Source organism: Bombina bombina, chromosome 4, assembly GCF_027579735.1.
Source record: "Bombina bombina isolate aBomBom1 chromosome 4, aBomBom1.pri, whole genome shotgun sequence".
In the NCBI taxonomy this organism is placed as follows: Eukaryota; Metazoa; Chordata; class Amphibia; order Anura; family Bombinatoridae; genus Bombina; species Bombina bombina.
In genome coordinates, this window is record NC_069502.1 from 1,182,841,258 (window position 1) to 1,182,865,078 (window position 23,821).

Genomic DNA, 23,821 nt, shown 5'->3' on the forward strand with positions numbered 1-23,821 from the left:
CTTGTGGGGCCATTTCGGGTTGAGGATGGAGTCAAGCTCAACTCCCAGTCCTACTGCCAGTTTCTGGAAGACACCTTCTTCAAGCAGTGGTACAGGAAGAAGTCTGCATCCTTCAAGAAAAACATGATTTTCATGCAGGACAATGCTCCATCACACGCGTCCAAGTACTCCACAGCGTGGCTGGCAAGAAAGGGTATAAAAGAAGAAAATCTAATGACATGGCCTCCTTGTTCACCTGATCTGAACCCCATTGAGAACCTGTGGTCCATCATCAAATGTGAGATTTACAAGGAGGGAAAACAGTACACCTCTCTGAACAGTGTCTGGGAGGCTGTGGTTGCTGCTGCACGCAATGTTGATGGTGAACAGATCAAAACACTGACAGAATCCATGGATGGCAGGCTTTTGAGTGTCCTTGCAAAGAAAGGTGGCTATATTGGTCACTGATTTGTTTTTGTTTTGTTTTTGAATGTCAGAAATGTATATTTGTGAATGTTGAGATGTTATATTGGTTTAACTGGTAAAAATAAATAATTGAAATGGGTATATATTTGTTTTTTGTTAAGTTGCCTAATAATTATGCACAGTAATAGTCACCTGCACACACAGATATCCCCCTAAAATAGCTATAACTAAAAACAAACTAAAAACTACTTCCAAAACTATTCAGCTTTGATATTAATTAGTTTTTTGGGTTCATTGAGAATATGGTTGTTGTTCAATAATAAAATTAATCCTCAAAAATACAACTTGCCTAATAATTCTGCACTCCCTGTATATACAGTATATATATATATATATATATATATATATATATATATATATACAGTATATATATATATATATATATATACACAAGTATGTGCAAAGATATATGTATACATTCTAGCATTAATAATCATTTATTAAAAAAAATATGAGCTAAAAGCATATCATGAGTTCTAGAAATACAAATACACATTCATTTATGTGAAAGTATCATATAACAGATTTTTTTGTATAACAAATAAATATAAAAATAACTTTCTATGAGATATTGTTTGTTGAGGTATAAATGTAGCTATTTCTTGTACATTAACAGTTGAAAAATAAAAGATTAGCTTTAGAGAAATGTGCTTGTTCATGGACAGTATTGAAATGGTATAAAGTTTTGAAAAACCAGAATAACCGCAACATCAATGACTGTTAGTTAACAACAGTCCGATGCTCTGTGCACCGTACTTGACGCGCGTGTTTTTGACGGCTTTTTTTATAAATAAGGGTATTGTATTCAGATCCACGTCAGCGATGTCTGGCGAGCGTATTGACCCCGGGGAATACACTGAGATTGACACTTTGATAACTTGACCCCTAAGTGTGCAGGTTTGTGCTCACACAACACATAGTACAATCAAGTAGAAATAAAGCTGGATTAATAATACACAAACTAGAATTTATGTACATTATGTTTTGTTGGTACAAGTAGAAACCCTTTATCAAAACTGCTTGAGGACAAAAAAGGTTTGGATTTTTCAAAATAATTTGGATTTTGGCATATGTACATCTGTAAATTGGGACAGTTGGCAGAGGGGATAGAACTAAGTGTAAATACAATATCTTATGTCATTAAGGCCATATTTATATGTTACAATACAGCGTATACATGCAACCTAAAGGTCGTTTTATATTATTTGAATACTTTTGTATGCACAGTACCCTCAGAAAGATAGTACAGTACTGGTTCCTGGTCAAAAATATAAAACATACAAAGAAAGACTTAATTATTTAAATATATAGTTTAAAGGAAAGATGGGAATGAGGTGACATGGTACAAACCTTCAAATTAATGGCATATTTATGTTCAGTGCTGCCCTAGGCACTCATAATTCAGCCCCCCCACGTTTTCATGGTGTGTGTGTGTCTATATATATATATATATATATATATATATATATATATATATAAACACAAATACATATATATATATACACACATACTAGATTTTGTTGATTTTGGACAGTTCTCTATGTTGAGAGCACTTCAGTCAAACTTTAATTTCAGCAGATGTAAAATTGTTTTATGATATAAAATTTGATGTTCGGTTTAGTGAATGCTTCAACATGAAATTTTACAGCATAAGCTATAAATTGTATTTATAATGTGTATTTATAATGTGTGCTTGTGTAATAGATTACACACTATATATATAAATGTAGTTATGCAAACGGTTCTATAATCTGTAATCTGTCTACAATAGGTGCTCAGTGCATGTAGTGTTGCCTGTATGGAAATAACTTAATTTGATGTCCAATACCATTTTAAACAAACGGCACACAATCTGCCTTCCAAACCGGCAATCAACGTTTTTAACATAGAAGTCAGCTTCTACAAGATAATTGCTTATGGGTGAATAGTAAATATCCATACCTCCAGCCCCCAAGGCAGAACATGCTGTGATCTGAGATGTCGTCACAGAAAATGCAGCATTACTGCAGAAAGAACAGGACACTGCAAGAACTGTTAGCACTTTCACTATGCAGCGCTGCTCCACATCAGGCTGTTCTCTTTAAACAGTGCTTTGCCCTGGCTGCACTGTGTATGTTTTAAAACAGTACAGCCAGATTGAAGCACTCCTTTTCAACCCCGCTCCCTAGCCTTTTCCAGTCTGCAAAGCTGTGACGTAAGATGTTATGTGAGCAATAAGTCTTTTTAATTGCTACATTTTACCTTATAACTATGTGAGGTTAGACCAAGAGCAAAGGAAACACATTTTTTCAAGACATTTTAAAAACTGATCATTTCTTTTTCTCTCTGCAGCTAATTTGTAATACAATTTTCAACTGCTGCAATATATTTTAAAACTTTAAAAATAGCTTTATTCTCCAGTTAATCAACACATTGCAATTGAGCTGTTGCTTTAGTGTAACTGCTTAATTTGTAATTTCATTTAATTTCAAAATGACTGCAGAAAAAATGTACACTAAAAAAAATCTCATTGCAGAAAGTGATTAAAGTTCTGCCTCTGGTTATATGTAAGAGGTAAATGTTCCCAGTAGTAGCCGTACTTCAGCCCTTTTTTTTTCAAAAATAACCAAAGTAATCAAGAGCAATCTCACCAGTTTGGTAGATTAGCCCCATGTCCTTAGAAAGTTTAAATAAACCACAAACAGACCCATTCCACTGTATACATGTGCCTGGTAAAATTGCACCTACATTTTAAGCAGAATTGTCATATGGAAAGCAAAATAACTCACAAATTCCTGAGGCTCACTTCCTGTCTTAAGAAGGGCAGCAGGTTCTTTTAGTCCCCAGCAGCACCATGTGACATTCTCACACACTGCCAGGTGATCGCATATCCCCTCTGCTGGAGAGGCATATTGGGACTTAAAGTTTTAGGCCCCCTGCTGTTAGTGTTGAGCTGAAGGGTTTAACTGGGCTGACAATTACAAGCAGACCGGGTCACACCCTCTCTGGCCATGCGGCATCCTGGGGCATGTAGTTCTTTGTCAGGTGGCCTGGAAAGGATCCAGGCACACCAGGCTCAATTTAGGTAAGGCTGGTAATGGCAGGTGAGGCCTGGAGGGTGCAAGTAGTGGATGCACCTGGGACATCAAAAACAGGGCACCAGAACTTCAATTAAAGGTGCCCGGATTGGTTACACTGTATGACGTAAAAAAGTGCAGCTTCATCTGCTGCCCTAGGCATGTGCCTTGTTTGCCTAGGCAGCAATACTAATACTCCCCCTGCTTCAAATATATGAAGGGACTTAATAAAGTGAAAGCTGAAATAAAGCTTAATACATTGGAGAGTGCACTATATGGCAGCTGTGTTTGCAACAATAATTATATGTCAGCAGATCGGACTATAGCGTTGCCACCTTTAGTTCGGGCCAAACCTGAATACTCTTGCGCCATGCACAGCACAGCAACATTTTTCAAAATACAGTGATTTGGCTGAATGCAAACTTTTGTCCGTGCACGTCTAGTGGAAACCCTCGCTATAATCCTCCAGGTTCACTTAGACAGGGGTCACTGTAAACTCTTTTTATCATAATGAAATAAAGTAATATGCCACAGCAAGATTAAGGCCAGATAGGCAGAATCCTTACTTGGTGCTTAGTGACATGAATTCAATAAAATAAGTTGTTTTTATGTTAGTGCTGGGGCATATTACATTTTGTTAACAATTATGTATTGTTGCAAACACTGCTGCCTTCCAGTGCTACTGCTCAACAATGTATAACATTGCTGTAAACCAAGCTGCCATATAGAGCTCTGGACACATACACGCTCCTGTGCCTACCTAGGTATGCTCTTCATCAAGGGATATTAAAGGAACTCCTAGAGATTTTTTATATAAAATGTTTACTTATAAGCAGAAAGAAGTGAAGGGAAAGTTATGGGATCAAATCACTTATGTTTATGTGTGTTATTGGCAACCAAAGAGGTTAAATTATTGATTTATATGTTACTGGTCAGTTGTGAATAATATACATGGTCAGAACTTGAGTGGTGGCTAAGGTATTTGTTTTGTTAATAACCACAAAACTGTCACTGTATACTTATCTACTTATGTGCCCAGCGCTACAGAATTTGGCAGCGCCATACAAATAAATTATGATACTAATAATTTTGTCAGTGATTCATTTCTGATAGATATTGTAATATTTTAACATAAGCAGAGGGAACACATTTGTATATAGCATCTATTATCTCCCTATTCCATTGGAGTTGCTGTGCAAAAACTTCAAATTTATCTTGGATGTGTTTCACTTAAAGGATTATAAAACTATTCATTACATTATCAATTTAAAGGGACATTAAACACTTTGAGATGGTAATATAAAATGATAAACTGTATATATAAAAACAACTCTGCCATATACTTTCATTATTTATGTTGTCCCCTTTTCCTGTAATTCCATTCTGAAATTGTAAGCCTTTCAGTTCCTGTTAGAAATTTAAGTGTAGAACACTGTTATATTCCACACAGCCATTGGCTGCTCACTATAGTGACCTATTTATAACTGTCTCTAATTGGCCACAGCAGAGAAGGTAACCTAAGTTACAACATAGCAGCTCCCATTGTATTATAGACACTTGGGGGCCGATTTATCAACCCCTGAAAGCAGTTGTTTCCGTGTGAGCCTTCAAGCTCGCCGGAAACAGGAGTTAAGAAGCAGCTGTCTTAATGCTTTTACATGTTTTCCTCTACTTTACAGCAATGGGCTCCAATGCACTTTTATATATATATATATATATATATATATATATATATATATATATATATATATGTGTGTGTGTGTGTGTGTACATATGTATTTATGTGTTTATATTTGTATACATGTCTGTAAATGCATATAGACACATATAAATACATATGTATACATTTATATATATACATAACAAGATATGTATATGTATGTATGTCTATGTTAAAGCCCTTTGTCTGCCTATTTTTCTCTAACACCTGAGATCTCATATCTTTGAGCCTTTATAAACTGTTTGTGCAATCTTTTTTTTATAATTTTTATTAGATGGAGTTATTATGAGTGTAACTGTACTTTTACATGTAATTCCAAATTTTTATTTTATTTACGCGTAACAGTTATCCAAAGCTCTGAGGTCGCGCTAACCCGACGCACATTAACTTCAATTGCACTCAAGCTATTGATTTGCTGTTATCTCATAAGATTTCAATGAAACTTTCTTAAACAGAGGAGAGAAATAACATAACTGTCACATGTCAGATGCATGCTCCCTTGCATGTCCTAGGACTAGCATCCTGATTGGCTGATTAAAGTCTCTTTACAATGGGATGTGGCTACTGAAGAAAGTTTGAGATAAAGAGGGGTAGTTATCAATGTGTCTACCTCAAATACGCTGGAATTCCGCAGCATATTTGAGGCGAGGCTAATTCGCCTTAGTTATCAAGCCCTACAGACCGGCAAAAGTAGAATATAGTGACGTAAGCTTCGATCCGCCGGACTCAGTCCGACACAGATCGATTCTTACGTCACTCCAGATGTTCCGCACACAAGTGCGGCACAATCTGACTACTTTTGCTAGTTATCAAAAAACTAGCAGGTACGCTCGGCACTTTTCCGGCCCAGCGCACCTGGTTTTCAAACCGCCGCCCTGGAGGCGGCGGATCCCATAGGAATCAATGGGAGTCTGACCATAGCGAAAGTTCATGTTCGCTGCTGTCAGACATCCCATTGATTTCTATGGGAAACGTCTGCACCTAACACCCTAACATGTACCCTGAGTCTAAACACCCCTAATCTGTCCCCCCCCTACACCGCCGCAACTAAATAAATGTATTACCCCCTAAACCGCCGCTCCCTGAGCCCGACACAACTATATTAAACATGTTAACCCCCTATACCGGCGCCCCCAACGCCCCCCGCAACTAAATAAAGTTAGTAACCCCTAAACCGCCGCTCCTAGACCCCGCCGCAACTCTTATAAATGTATTAACCCCTAAACCGCCGCTCCTAGACCCCGCCGCAACTCTTATAAATGTATTAACCCCTAAACCGCCGCTCCTAGACCCCGCCGCAACTCTTATAAATGTATTAACCCCTAAACCGCCGCTCCTGGACCCCGCCGCAACTCTTATAAATGTATTAACCCCTAAAACGCCGCTCCCGGACCACGCCGCAACTATAATAAATGTATTAACCCCTAAACCGCCGCTCCCGGACACAGCCGCCACCTACATTATACCGAGTAACCCCTATCCTGCCCCCCCTATACCGCCGCCACCTATAATAAATTTATTAACCCCTATCCTGCCGATCCCTGACCCCGCCGCAACGAAATAAATAGTTTAACGCCTAAACCGCCGCTCACGGACCCCGCCGCAACCTATCTTAAACTTATTAACCCCTAATCTGCCCCCCTACACCGTCGCCACCTATAATAAATTTATTAACCCCTATCCTGCCCCCCCCCTACACCGCCGCAACTCCTAAACCTAAGTCTAACACTAACCCTAACACCCCCCCTAACTTAAATATTAATTAAATACATATAAATAATATTTCTCTTATTAACTAAATGAATCCTATTTAAAACTAAATACCTACCTTTAAAATAAACCCTAATATAGCTACAATATAAATAATAATTATATTGTAGCTATCTTAGGATTTATTTTTATTTTACAGGCAACTTTCAATTTATTTTAACTAGGTACAATAGCTATTAAATAGTTATTAACTATTTAATAGCTACCTAGCTAAAATAAAGAGAAATTTACCTGTAAAATAAAAACTAACCTAAGTTACAATTACACCTAACACTACACTATACTTTAATAAATTATTCCTATTTAAAACTAAATACTTACCTGTAAAATAAACCCTAAGATAGCTACAATGTAATTAATAATTACATTGTAGCTATTGTAGGATTTATATTTATTTAACAGGTAACTTTGTATTTATTTTAGCTAGTTAGAATAGTTATTAAATAGTTATTAACTATTTAATAACTACCTAGCTAAAAGAAATACAAAATTACCTGTAAAATAAATCCTAACCTAAGTTACAATTAAACCTAACACTACACTATCATTAAATTAATTACATTAATTACCTACAAATAACTACAATTAAATAAACTAACTAAAGTACAAAAAATAAAAAATGCTGTTACAAAAAATAAAAAAAATAAGTTACAAACATTTAAAAAATATTACAACAATTTTAAGCTACTTACACCTAATCTAAGCCCCCTAATAAAATAACAAAGCCCCCCAAAATAAAAAAAATTCCCTACCCTATTCTACATCAAAAAGTAAACAGCTCTTTTGCCTTACTAGCCCTTAAAAGGGCCTTTTGCGGGGCATGCCCCAAATAAAACAGGTCTTTTGCCTGTAAAAGAAAAATACAACCCCCCCAACATTAAAACCCACCACCCACATACCCCTAATCTAACCCAAACCCCCCTTAAATAAACCTAACACTACCCCCCTGAAGATCATCCTACCTTGAGTCGTGTTCAGCCAGCCGACCACCGATGGAACCAAAGAGGAGATCCGGAGCGGCAGAAGTCATCATCCAAGGGGCGCTGAAGAAATCTTCCATCCGATGAAGTCATCATCCAGGCGGCGCTGAAGAGGTCTTCCAACCAGGCGATGTCATCTTCCAAGCGGCATCTTCAATCTTCTTTCTTCCGGAGCGTAGCCATCTTCAGAAGAGCCTACGCGGATCCATCCTCTTCTTCCCGACGACTAACGACGAATGACGGTACCTTTAAGTGACGTCATCCAAGATGGCGTCCCTCGAATTCCGATTGGCTGATAGGATTCTATCAGCCAATCGGAATTAAGGTAGAAAAATCTGATTGGCTGATTCAATCAGCCAATCAAATTCAAGTTCAATCCGATTGGCTGATTGGTTCAGCCAATTGGATTGAACTTGAATCTGATTGGCTGATTCTATCTTGGATGACGTCACTTAAAGGTACCGTCATTCGTCGTTAGTCGTCAGGAAGAAGAGGATGGATCCGCGTAGGCTCTTCTGAAGATGGCTCCGCTCCACTCCGGATGCATGAAGATTGAAGATGCCGCCTGGATGAAGACTTCTATCGGATCGAAGACCTCTTCAGCGCCGTCTGGATGATGACTTCATCGGATGGAAGATTTCTTCAGCGCCCCTTGCCCCTTCTGCCGCTCCGGATCTCCTCTTCGGTTCCATCGGTGGTCGGCTGGCTGAACACGACTCAAGGTAGGATGATCTTCAGGGGGGTAGTGTTAGGTTTATTTAAAGGGGGTTTGGGTTAGATTAGGGTTATGTGGGTGGTGGGTTTTAATGTTGGGGGGGTTGTATTTTTCTTTTACAGGCAAAAGAGCTGTTTTATATGGAGCATGCCCCGCAAAAGGCCCTTTTAAGGGCTGGTAAGGCAAAAGAGCTGTTTACTTTTTAATGTAGAATAGGGTAGGGAATTTTTTTATTTTGGGGGGCTTTGTTATTTTATTAGGGGGCTTAGATTAGGTGTAAGTAGCTTAAAATTGTTGTAATATTTTTTTTAAATGTTTGTAACTTATTTTTTTTATTTTTTGTAACTTAGCTTTTTTTATTTTTTGTACTTTAGTTAGTTTATTTAATTGTATTTAATTGTAGTTGTTTGTAGGTAATTAATTTAATTAATTTAATGATAGTGTAGTGTTAGGTTTAATTGTAACTTAGGTTAGGATTTATTTTACAGGTAATTTTGTATTTCTTTTAGCCAGGTAGTTATTAAATAGTTAATAACTATTTAATAACTATTCTAACTAGCTAAAATAAATACTAAGTTACCTGTAAAATAAATATAAATCCTAAAATAGCTACAATGTAATTATTAATTACATTGTAGCTATCTTAGGGTTTATTTTACAGGTAAGTATTTAGTTTTAAATAGGAATAATTTATTTAATGATAGTTTAGTGTTAGGTGTAATTGTAACTTAGGTTAGTTTTTATTTTACAGGTAAATTTCTCTTTATTTTAGCTAGGTAGCTTTTAAATAGTTAATAACTATTTAATAGCTATTGTACCTAGTTAAAATAAATTGAAAGTTGCCTGTAAAATAAAAATAAATCCTAAGATAGCTACAATATAATTATTATTTATATTGTAGCTATATTAGGGTTTATTTTAAAGGTAAGTATTTAGTTTTAAATAGGATTCATTTAGTTAATAAGAGTTAAATTTATTTAGATGTATTTAATTAATATTTAAGTTAGGGGGGTGTTAGGGTTACTGTTAGACTTAGGTTTAGGGGTTCATAATTTTATTACAGTGGCGGCAGTGTAGGGGGGGCAGGATAGGGGTTAATAAATTTATTATAGGTGGCGACGGTGTAGGGGGGGCAGGATAGGGGTTAATAAGTTTAAGATAGGTTGCGGCGGGGTCCGGGAGCGGCGGTTTAGGGGTTAAAGTATTTATTTAGTTGCCGCGGGGTCCGGGATCGGCAGGATAGGGGTTAATAAATTTATTATAGGTGGCGGCGGTATAGGGGGGGCAGGATAGGGGTTACTAGGTATAATGTAGGTGGCGGCGGTGTCCGGGAGCGGCGGTTTAGGGGTTAATACATTTATAAGAGTTGCGGCGGGGTCTAGGAGCATCGGTTTAGGGGTTAGTAACTTTATTTAGTTGCGGGGGGCTCCGGGGGCGCCGGTATAGGGGGTAGAACAGTTAGTGTGAGTGCTTAGTGACAGGGGTATCAATAAAGCTGTCAAAAAGCCGAAGAGCAGCGAGATCGGATGAGTGATAACTATCACAATCCGCAGCTCATCGCCCCGTACTTGGTGCACAGCTTTTTGACAGCTTTTTTGATAACTTAGGCGAACGTATTCAGGTCCACGGCGGCGATGTGAGGCGAGCTTAGGCGGGCGTATTGGACCGGCGAAGGCAGGTAAAGTAGACGGCTTGATAACTACCCCTCAAAATATCTTCCTTCTTTACATATTGAAATTAAAGTGATATTTTCTAATCAGCTTTTTACAACTATGCTGCATCACTTTAAAGTGCTTCAAAGTTTGGGTATCATGTCCCTTTAAGGGTTAAATTGCAATCCTTTAGAGAAACTTGTCAAATGATTTTTCTACAGAATTCCCCATTTTTTTTCCTGTTTTCCTGTTAAAATTATGATATGTTTTTCTAATGGATTGTGATTGAACCCTGTATCCTGCAGCCAATACAAATGAGATTATTCTGTGTTTAGTGTAAAGTACCTTACAATCGCCTCTATTGTTGTATGCGTGTGTTTTTCTATTAGGATAATAACGGCTAGATTTGGAGTTTGGAGGTAGATGGGTTGCTAACGCCACGCGTGTTTTATGTCTAACGCACGGCATTGTTTGACTCCGGTATTTCGAGTACAAAAAAGACCATCTAACGATGCTCCTAACGCGTGTATGTCACACGCGGAATCCTGCCCGCGTTAGACAGTCTCCCATAGAGATCAATGGAAAAGCAAAATAATAGCTTTTTTCACCTAACACTCGATCTCGCGAGAATACGCACAGCTCGGTCATATGACGCATACCACATCATGCACAACAATAACACGCCACAAATGTCACAACAACAATCAATCAACAAAGCACACAAGCATTACACATTCACAAGCGGGGGATTTGAAATAAAATTTAATACGGGGAATACGCATATACTTTAAGATGTGGAAATTCGCAAAATAACAACAAGGAATAAAAAATATATACATACACTAGAAAAATAATCGCATTCAATATCACTATATATTAGGACAAACATACATATACAACACTTCACTAATACCACACCATCGCAAATTCACATTTAAGCAGAATACTATTGGACAATGTTAGAGAAAACGACCACTATGACATCATCGCATTCTACACATTCCACAAATACTAACTCCAAATGAGCATGCGCAAATTCACACACCTAATACACATTGCACAAATATTAATTGCTAATAAAGCACACCTGAACACAATTTACAACGGAAATTGGTACATCATTAAACATTTACACAGGGTATATAAGCACCACACAAGCATGGCTTCTTTGACTGTGTTGCTGGTGGGTCTTTGGAGATTGGAGGTTTAAGATTAGAGAGTTTGTGCATTATTGTGAGTGAGTTAGTGTTAGCGTGAGAGAGTCAGTTGTTAGTGTTATCGTGAGTGAGTTAGTGGGAGTTAGTGGGAGTGGGAGAGAGTCTGTTAGTGGGAGCGTGAGTGAGTTAGTGGTAGTGGGAGTTGTTAGTGAGAGTTGTTAGTGGGAGCGTGAGTTAGTGGTAGTTAGTGAGAGTTAGTGGGAGTGTTTGTTAGTGAGAATTAGTAGTAGTGTGTTAGTGAGAATTAGTAGTAGTGTGTTAGTGAGAATTAGTAGTAGTGTGAGTTAGCGAGCGAGTGATTTTTCTGTACACTTAACACATTTACACGCAAACACATTCAATACATACATACACTTATCAATAACACTACATACACTCCATACCCCCTACCCCCTCATACTACACTCCATACCCCATTCCCTGTAGTCCCATTCCCTTTCATCCCATTTACTCTTATCCCATACCCCATCCCCATCCCATACCCATCCCCTAGTTACATTTAGTTTACATATCCTCCTTTTAGTCTTCTTCTTCTTTTGGTTTATTTAAATACTCCTTACCCTCTTTGTTTTTTTACATCCCTCTCACACTTTCAGCACTTTTTTTTGTCTTTTTAGTTCTTTATTTTGACCCCCTTTCATTTCATCACACTCACTTTTTGTTTGATTATTTGGGGTTTAGTTTAGGGAACAGATGGAGGGCAGGCAGGGGAGAGGTAGAGGGGGGAGGAGAGGGAGGGGGAGAGGAACAGGGCAGGAAGGGGGGCAGGAAGGGGGGCAGGAAGCGGGGGTGGAAGCGGTGGGTGGACCCAGCCACTTGGTTCAAGATGAACAAGTGGCTGGGCCCAGTGGCGGACAGAGTAGGGCTTCACAGTCCGGGAAACAGAGGGCATCGTCACAGGGGAAGGCCAAGGCGACTAGGGAGGCAAGGTTTTCGATGGAGGAGAAGGAGGCCTATATGGCCAGGTATAGGAGGCTGCAGCACCAGAAGACTACCCCGACTGACAAGAGGAGGCTCTGGAATGAGATAAGGAATGCAGTCAATGCAGTGGATGGCCGGAACAGAGATCTGGATTCGATAAAACATCGCTACCGGGACTGTAAGATGGATCTCAAGAAAAAGTTACGCCTGGAGGCCCGACATTCCGCAGGAACCGGTGGCGGACCTGCCCTGGAAATAGAGTACTGCCGATGGGAGGAAATGTTGCGGCCCAGCATATCCGAGGTGGATGTAGTCGGTATCGGAGGAATTGATACCGGGAACCTGCCATTCTCATCTGCCGGTAAGCTCATTGAACAATAAATTCACATACGAATGTATTTCAAGGGACACTATACGCAAACCTTTACTTTCATGATTGAGGTAGCGAATACAATTTGACAAAACATTCAAATGTACTTATATTACCTAATTTGAATCATTCTTGAGATATATTTTAATGAAGAAATAGCCATGCACATGGTGAAACAATCACAGGAGGCAGCTATATTCAGCTAACAATCAGCATCTTATAAGCATATTTAGATGTGCTTTTCAGCAAAGAATATCTAGAGAATGAAGCTAATTAGATAAGAAAAGTACATTAGAAAGTTGATTATAAATGTATGCTTCTAAATCATGAAAGATAAAACATTGGGTTTTATGTCCCTTTAAGGATCAGATTAATGCTATAACGTTGTTTACACGCATTCACAATTACTTTGCGGTTACATCAGTATCTAGGCTATAGGTTAGGTGTGCATTTAAACAGACTGAAAACAAACGCTAAAACATTCAGATTGACCAGAGATATCACAAACACGGTTTAGAAAATGCGGAAATCGTATTGATTGTTAGATTTCAAAGTGGATTAATGATTCTGCATTTGTAATTGTATCGTAAGCTAAGTAATTTAAAGCTTGATTTGCAAATATGCTAATATATAAATCTTTTATTTTTTGCTAATATACAGAGTCTGGGGAGGAGGCAGCACAAGAAATACAGCCTCCTCCATCTCCCCGGGATGAGAGTGGTGGGGAGGAATTTCCACTTCGGAGGGAAGAGGCCCCCCGTGACGAAGAGGGCACGGAAGCAGATGAAGAGGCCCCAGAAGCAGAGGAGGAGTCCGCGGAACCAGAGGCCCCTCAAGGACCCGCACCCCGCCGTGCACGGGCACCCCGCCGTGCACGGGTACCCCGCCAAGCACAACAAGAGGAAATAGCGGAGGTGCGGGTTCTACTGGACTACATAGACCAGATGCGTAACTCCCGGATACAAAATATCGAAGGCCGAACTCGAATTATTGATGGACAAAATCAAATAATTGAAGGCCAAAACCAAATAATAAACATACTTAATAGAATCGAACAAGGGCAAAACAGAATCATTCATCTACACCAAGAGATGTTCAATTTTTTCCGGGAGGCGCATGCTGGTCTGCCTCCTGGTCCGCCTCCTGCTGCTGGGCCTCCTGCTGCTGGGCCTCCTGCTGCTGGGCCTCTTGCTGCTGGGCCTCCTGCTACTGGCCCATCTCCTCCTGCCGGCCCATCTACTCCTCTTCAGCCATCTTCTCCTCCTCAGCCATCTCCTCCTCTTCAGCCATCTTCTCCTCCTCAGCCATCTTCTCCTCCTCAGCCATCTTCTCCTCCTCAGCCATCTTCTCCTCCTCAGCCATCTTCTCCTCCTCACCTTGGTCGTCCCAGTACTCTTCCTTCCACTCTTCCCACAACATCTCCAAGGAGAACTCTTCGGAGTCGGCAGTTGCCCCTCCCAGAGCCTCAGCCCCGTGGGAAGAGGGGAAGGAAGAGGAAGTAAATATTTTTTTCATCTTTAATGTTTTTTTTATTTAATGTGTAATGGATAGGTATGTGATGATGTGGTTTTCATACACTTGTGGACCACACTCTGTATATAATCTACTTATATGGGACCTGGTCCATGGAGGCAGATTGTTTGCAGAGTGTGGGTTATAAGTGTGTGAAAACCACATCATCACATACCTACCCTTGTTCATGATATTGATTGGTTTCTGTGATGTGATGTCCAAACTGTTTCCCGAATCGGAAACAAAATTACCATTACAATTATCTATGATGGTATATTTCTGTTTGAATGCCAATAACACAGCTTAAAGGGACAGTCAGAAAATTATTGATTACAAAGAAAACACTGTATTATGCATTATCAAGTTGGAAACAGCAAAACATGGAGAAATACGTGTGACTTATGTGCTTACCCTTGTATCTATGACTATGAAAAATGACCACTTATTTGTTGTTCTGACATAACAACATTTTAGATATCAATGATCAATACATGGTAAATAATATGCTGTATGAGCACAAGGTTTTACATATACAAATGCTATCCAAATGCCCTCTAGTGGTCAAATTGCATAATGATTACATGCACTCTTCAAGCTCGAAGAAATGAGCACACGAACCTCATAGGTTTAGCTAGCAAATTTAAATAAACACAGACAAATGATTAATTGGTGAGAAACATTTGATATTACAAAATTGACTTTTAGAATAATGCAAAACATTATTTGTTTTCTAAACTGTCCCTTTAACAAAATTACATATGCTAACATATATTTGAAGATTGTTGGTATATCTACATGTACTTTTTCAAACAATAAATATGGAAATCAGATTTATATTGACGTGTTAAATAAAGTCTATTTTCTTAAAGAGACATTATTGTGTTAATTTATTTTTAGAAAGACATTTGTTTTAACAATGAATATGGTTTAAAGTCCTTTTAGGAGTGGGGGGTGAAAATATGCTAACAATAATATATTTGAAGATTAAACAATGTGGAACTCATACATGATACAAAAATCAACATTTGCATTAAAGGGACAGTATACTATATTTTTAACAGAACTGTATGTAATAGACACTACTAGAAACAACAAGATTAACATATACTGATATCAATATTACAAAGCTTCAAACACTTTCAAAGAAAATCGGGTTAGCTCTATTGAAAATATAGATGAACCCCCATTACAACCGTAAAACAAGACAATACACCATCATACACAAAACAGGAGAAAGCTGGAGATGGTACTCACATGAAACTTAGAGGCTTGGCGAGGAGTCTGATAATTAATTACATTTTATTTAAACAGAAGCAAAATAAAACGTGTATTTGTTAAACAATGGACTATCTAACTAGAGACCAAATTAAAAGATTTCATTTATAATGTGAGTGTCTAATGAACCTTTAATGAAATATACAATGAAATTACATTTAGAAGAAGTCGGCATCATATATTTAGCATATGATAAAGCTAAATGCATATTGATTACTTTATTCTAACACAATAGCGCATATTTATTAATTAGATATCTTTAACATTAAACACAACAGTCATTTTTCTGAAAAAGGAACATATTGTTAACAAACATATTAAACAACATGGACTATAGAGATTTGCACTTGCCTCGAAATATCATATGCATGAAAACATTTTGCTTTCGTTCGTTTATTCAACCAGACATCCAGCAAAAGTGAATGTGGTGGTCTTTATCAGCTACGGGTCAACAATGTAACATGATGCAAATAATACATATTCACAAGGTTTTTAAAATTGGCTGCAGTCACAAACATGTTTAACGTGCACAAACAAATATTGCGGGACTACGTAATACAATCAGACGTTTTTTTACCTTTGCATGTGACGTCTTAACATGGCGCTTCCTTGATCACGTAAGAACGCCATCCAATAAAAGGCACATTCTTGATCACGTAAGAACGTCAGTCAATACAAGGAATCATTGGACAGCCTGGCAGGTGACGTCTTAAGCAACATGGCGCATCCAAGATTGCTGAAAAACCCAAGCCAATCCAAGGACTCAGTTGACAGCTTGGCATATCACTAAGAAACATATTTATATTTTAGGAACTAGTATGTGTCTAGATTGCTATCTAGGAATGTCACGAAATCATGAATCATCTTTTCGGACTTGACTGTCCCTTGAACTATAGCTATGGTGTATATCTTTAACATTTAAAAGATACACATGAGAAATACATATGCCATTGATGTTTTAAGATATGTTTTGATTGTTTTGGAATAACAATAATGATACATGTATTGATTCAACGTGTCATTTATTCAAGTTGAAATATGGTCAGCCTACCTATAGCCATATATGGGAGGAGAAGTATTTTGTTAACATATTTGATAAAAAATATTCATCATCTAAAATATTTGCATTACACACAGAGATTTATTTGGTTACACTTTTACAATAAGATAGAATTGAAAATGAAATACATGTGCTGTCAACATTACAATAAGATTGTTTATTAATAAGATTATATGTCCTTGTTCATGTAAAAAGGACAAAAACGCTTTAGAAATGGAAATACATTCATTAACAATTGTGCTCACCATCACTTAACGGGACATTATTTTGTTTTTAAAAAGAGGATACACATAGACAATACTATTTCAATAAAATGAACACTTTACAGGGATTATATCATTGTATCAATCCTCAGATCATTTGTTAAAGGTGCATCAATTAATGCAGAGTTTCTAAATACACACATGGATGTGAAAATTGAAATATACATATATACACAAATAACAATCTATATATACATATATAAATTATTTACTATGCTAATCATAATCATGCAATGATAAAGCTTTGAGAAAAATATATAAAGACAAATAGTAAGATTACATTGGAGATGTTAATCTTAAAGCCATTTACAATTGTCTTACATATATGATTTTTGAAAAACCATTATTTTTGGTAGGTCCCTTTAAGGATCAACCAGATAAACTAGAGCTTTCAAAAAATAACATGAAGAATGAGGACAAAGAATCGTGCAATGACATGTCTTTTATTAGTATGTAAGAAAACATCAACAACGTTTAGAAATAATCTTGTAAAAATAAGGAATATTTGAGCCATATGACAAGGTAACAGAGTGCATCACAGTCCATGAAGAGAGTTGCCAAGGGCCACCATAGCCCCATTGGAGACATATGACAAGGTAACACAGTGCATCACAGTCCATGAAGAGAGTTGCCATGGGCCACCATAGCCCCATTGGAGACATATGACAAGGTAACACAGTGCATCACAGTCCATGAAGAGAGTTGCCAAGGGCCACCATAGCCCCATTGGAGACATATGACAAGGTAACACAGTGCATCACAGTCCATGAAGAGAGTTGCCAAGGGCCACCATAGCCCCATTGGAGACATATGACAAGGTAACACAGTGCATCACAGTCCATGAAGAGAGTTGCCAAGGGCCACCATAGCCCCATTGGAGACATATGACAAGGTAACAAAGTGCATCACAGTCCATGAAGAGAGTTGCCAAGGGCCACCATAGCCCCATTGGAGACATATGGCAAGGTAACACAGTGCATCACAGTCCATGAAGAGAGTTGCCAAGGGCCACCATAGCCCCATTGGAGACATATGACAAGGTAACACAGTGCATCACAGTCCATGAAGAGAGTTGCCAAGGGCCACCATAGCCCCATTGGAGACATATGACAAGGTACAAGAGTGCAACAGGCACAACAATAAACTTTGAAAAAGGCCAAATGGCAACAATAAAAAAAACATCAACATGTGGACGGAGGATTCTTATCTGCGACCTTGGAGCATCTCCAGATCCTCCACTTACTGGTCATCCTCTTCATCGTCCTGTGCATGTCCAGCTCCAGATTCAGGCCTTGAAGTTAATTGCACGATTTCACACAGAGTCAAGTCCTGAACCCGGAGCTGGGCCTGCATGGTGTCGTTCATCCCTCTCAGGACAGCTGCGTTCCTCAACACGGCCTGCTCTACTCGTGCTATACCTTCTAGCATGAGCCATGCTGAGTCACAGCCTAAAATAAAGAATAAATAAAATATTAAGGATAATTACACAACAGAAGAAAAAATAAGCAAAGATACATTGTCATCATAAAGACAAATCATTCTTTACATCAATTAGTTTAAATTGATTCTTTACACATGAAATATGTTATTCAGACAGACCGAAATCATTAAAGGGACAGTTTACTCAAACATGTTGTCCCCTTTAATTGGTTTTCGATGATCCACTTATACAGCTTGAGTGTATCAAATCTTGTTAAAGGATTTACATTGTACTTACATTAGCAATTTAAATATTTTAATTATACTGTGGTAGGCACACCTATCCTTAAACATTTTGGCGTTGAGGACAAGCTGTGTAAACATAGCAACCTGAAGAAATTACATTCCCACTGGGTTAGACAAGAGATAATGTATCAACATTTGTACATAAATTGTTGGATCCAAGTAGTGGTGATTGGTATATGTAGTGATATCAAATTAAAGGGACACTGAACCTAAATATTTAATTGACTAATTCAGATAGAGCATGACATTACAAATATTAAAAAATTAAACATATTCTTTAAATGTTAGAATTCTCTAGCTAGATTTTGAATGCAAGAATGTAGGTTTTTAGGGCAGGCCATATTTGTTTATCAACTTTGGTTGTCCCTGCTGGTTGATGGATACATTCATCCAACAATAAAGAAATGATGTCCACAATTATTTTCTATTTAAAATTAATTCTAGGCATTTCTTTGTTTCAATAAAGATAGCAAGAGAATGAAGAATAATTCATAAGAGTAGTAAATTATAAATTTGATTAACATTGCATGCTCTATTTGAATCACAATAGAAACATTTTTCCTTCAGTGTACCTTTAAGTATCTTATAATGTTGATTTTGAATGATACTTACAGCTGTGCCTGGGAAGGACAATCCGACACCCAGGACAATGAAGGTTGAGACAGGGGGGAGGGATGGGATTGTGTTGGGGAGGGATGGGATTGTGTTGGGGAGGGATGGGATTGGCTTGGGGAGGGATGAGCTGCTGCTCCGGGGTAGGCCGTACAGCTGGGGAGTGGTGAGTTGGGGTCTGGGCAGCTGTATGGCCCATAATACGGGGAGAGCGGTGAAGGGTGGCGAAGGGGAGTTTTTTGGGAGGGACAGGAAATGACAAATGGGAAGGGCCGGCAGGGGTCTGGGCCTGGGCAGGGGTCTGGGCCTGGGCAGTGGTCTGGGCATGGGCAGGGGTCTGGGCCTGGGCAGTGGTCTGGGCAGGGGTCTGGGCCTGGGCAGTGGTCTGGGCATGGGCAGGGGTCTGGGCCTGGGCAGTGGTCTGGGCATGGGCAGGGGTCTGGGCCTGGGCAGTGGTCTGGGCATGGGCAGGGGTCTGTGACTGGTCAGGGGACTGGGCAGGGGCGGAAACCAGATGACCAGAGGTGGAGGATCCATCTGAAAAAAATAATCCAAATATATTAACATCTCATACATCATGAAATCAAATCAACGCATTTCAAATTGATTATGTTTTCAATATACTTCGAAGTGTGTTTGAATTTCTAAACAATTATGAAATGAGGATATGGTATGCATATAGGCACTCAGATGAATATCAATGACTGTCTGTACAATTATAACATTATTATTGTGTTTTGGCCTGGACTATGCATGTGACATAATGATGGCATGAATTATAAATTTAAAAATTAAATTAAAAAAAAAATTGTCATGCTGCCTGATATAGAAAGGGGGCAGTAGTGTATTTGAACAGACAAATAATCTTCCTTTTTAAAGTGCAAAAGCTGTAGACTTTGAATGTCTTCAATAAAATGATTTCCAATAAAGCAACATGTTGGAAACATGATAGATATATTTCACATACCATCAGACTTCAAGGCAGCCTCTTCCTCCTCCGTCACACATGTTACATCAATCTCTGTAAAACATAACATGTTGTGTACACGTTAAGATCAGATATTATAACATATGTTACTGTTGATCAAAGACACACATCAATGTTGCTTTAAAGATATACACACCCAAAGTTATGATTTACATCATTTTGATGGAGCATACAAATTACATTAGATTTGTTATTCTCAATGATTCATATTTTCGATGTATTGTTTGTATTAATTTAAAAATCATAAAAGCATAGTACATAGAACATTTAAGATTTCTCATGTGTATATCACTTGATGACTGTTGTCAAAAATGAACATGGAAACAAACATATGCTATACATCTTCTGAATAACAAATGTGTAGACTAATAAAGTTTTAATTATTAATCTTTCAATATTCAAAGAAAATTAATATATAATCAGAGGAGAAAATTATATGTTTGTTTCAAATGTTATGCTTCATCAGAATCATGCTCATAATATTGATTACCAATACACCTTCAATGACATATAAATGAGTCAATGGACTTACCAGGAGACCGCAAAGGTGGCTCTGTGTCACTGCTGGATTCCTGTGGGCTCCCCACACCAACTCTCTCTATGAATGATATAGATATATATTAGTGAACACATTTGGGATAGCACTAAATCGCATCTGTAGCGAATTTTAAGAATAATCAACCTGAAAATGTGAAGAATAGAGCAGTCATTAAACAAAAAAATGCTTGATTGAATCAAGGGGATTCTGTTAAAAATTATGTATTGAACATATGTTTAATTTTTGACTATATTAGACATCAAACTCATCTCATACGATGCTATTGCATATCTAAATATACCCATTGATCAATGTTCTTAAAAGAATACACACAAACCACATTTAGAAGAACAGCTGTTGACAAATATAAACAAAGACATGTGGCACATCGAGCCATTTGTGCAATGTACAGTAATCTTGTTTAGGACACAACACATATTTATCACAATACAAAACCAAATTGATTAGTACAAATATGTAATCATGGTGCTGTTAGAGTATGCTGATATCTATAAAGTAACTCCAACAGTGAATATGTGAATTATATATCAATATTGTTTAATCCAAAGAATGTAAAGATGAATGAATCTATTGTTTATTAAAGGGACACTGACATGATTTATTTAAATCATTGATTTCACTGTTCAAACTGTTCCAAATGATTTAACATTGACTCCTATTATAATTTGAATGTTGCTACATTTTAATCTTAAAGGCAGATAAGCAATATTGGATTCAATAAATATTGTTTGTTGAAGGTATCCACCAATCATCAATCAAAACCCAGGTTGGTCAACCAAAATTGAGATGCAGATAAACGTACATTCTTGATTTTAAAATACATTTAGCAATAGAATATTTCACATATGATTATAGTATTATATTTAAATGTTTATTAATATTGCATACTCTATCTGAATGAAAACATTATTAATTTTAGCTCAGTATCCCTTTAATATAAAATTATATTGATTTGACAATGTTGGTGTTAATGAATTCTCTACTCCATATGTTGATGTAATGAATGGGATTGAGCATGCAATTCCAATCTAATATGTTATTTAAGGATATCCGAAGAATTATTTAATTTTCATCTATTAAAGGGACATTACATATAAATATTGAACAATGTGGATTTAGTATGTAATGTTCTGTCCATGTTTCTAAGACAAATGTCAATTAAAATGAGACATACCATACTGTGACAAGCCCTGCCTTAAGGATCCAGCAGCAACATCCATATCTGTAATATATTAAATGAGGATTGGATATCATTAATACAAATCATGCCATGTTTAAAATCTTTACATTATTAGCAAATCAATTTAAAAATATTAATCCTTTGGTAGTCCCATGAGTTAATTGTTTCCTCAATTCAATTCATGATAAATATATCCTGTACTCTTATTTTCAATCAGTTGTGTTGTTTACTGTAGCTTTAATTATTTTTTGGTGTTATTTCATTCTCATCAATTGATGGGCATATGTTATAATTTATTTGGATTCTTCTTTTTTTATTATGTATAATATTGAAAATAAGAATACTGTATTCTTCACATATATAATAATTCACATTTCATTTTGACCAACATGTATAAAGCAATGCCACTTACAGCAAACCCATGTTAACGTGTATGCGAAATTCCATTTTCGCGATCATTGCGCAATGATTCCATGCGGAATTACGCATCCGTCATTTGACCAACATGTATAAAGCAATGCCACTTACAACAAACCCATGTTAACGTGTATGCGAAATTCCATTTTCGCGATCATTGCGCAATGATTCAAAGCGGAATTACGCATCCGTCATTTGACCAACATGTATAAAGCAATGCCACTTACAGCAAACCCATGTTAACGTGTATGCGAAATTCCATTTTCGCGATCATTGTGCAATGATTCAAAGCGGAATTACGCATCCGTCATTTGACCAACATGTATAAAGCAATGCCACTTACAGCAAACCCATGTTAACGTGTATGCGAAATTCCATTTTCGCGATCATTGCGCAATGATTCAAAGCGGAATTACGCATCCATCATTTGACCAACATGTATAAAGCAATGCCACTTACAGCAAACCCATGTTAACGTGTATGCGAAATTCCATTTTCCCGATCATTGCGCAATGATTCAAAGCGGAATTACGCATCCGTCATTTGACCAACATGTATAAAGCAATGCAACTTACAGCAAACCCATGTTAACGTGTATGCGAAATTCCATTTTCGCGATCATTGCGCAATGATTCAAAGCGGAATTACGCATCCGTCATTTGACCAACATGTATAAAGCAATGCCACTTACAGCTAACCCATGTTAACATGTATGCGCTATTCCATTTTCGCTCTGTGACGCATATTCTGTAGAGCGCAAGACACATCATTCCTATTTCATGTGTCACTAATCTAAAATCAGATATCTAAACATCATATGTAGTGTATGTTGTGAGATCTGTATAGGTTTAGTATCTGACTATATACACATTTAAAAAAAAAAAAAAAAATATTAAGATATTATATGAAGTTGGATAATTACCTGGTTCAGATTCTCCATCTCCTCCCAGGCCACCGGACGGAGAAGCAGCTGCCCTGGCCCCCGCGTCAGGACTTTCAGATCCCGCAGCTGGGAGGGAAGAAGAGGAGGCCGAGGATGGCGAGGATCTAAATCTTTTGGGGACCCGGAGATTGAGGAGCTCGCATAAAGTCACCTCATAAGGGAGTAGGTACAGTTTCCACGGGGCCTCTCTTTTGCCACCTCTTTTACGGGCTTGTACCCAGTCCCTTATGAGGTTGACTTTTTTTGTTAACCGCAACCTCATATCTCCGAATCTCCTCATGATCTGATCCTGGGTCCTCTGGACGTCACACACCAATCTAACCACATTGGTGATAGACTCCCAGAGGGCCTTCTTAACATGCGCATCTGTCAACCTCCTCTTGTTCCCAAACAGCTGGGGATAAAAGTCCTTGACGGCGTG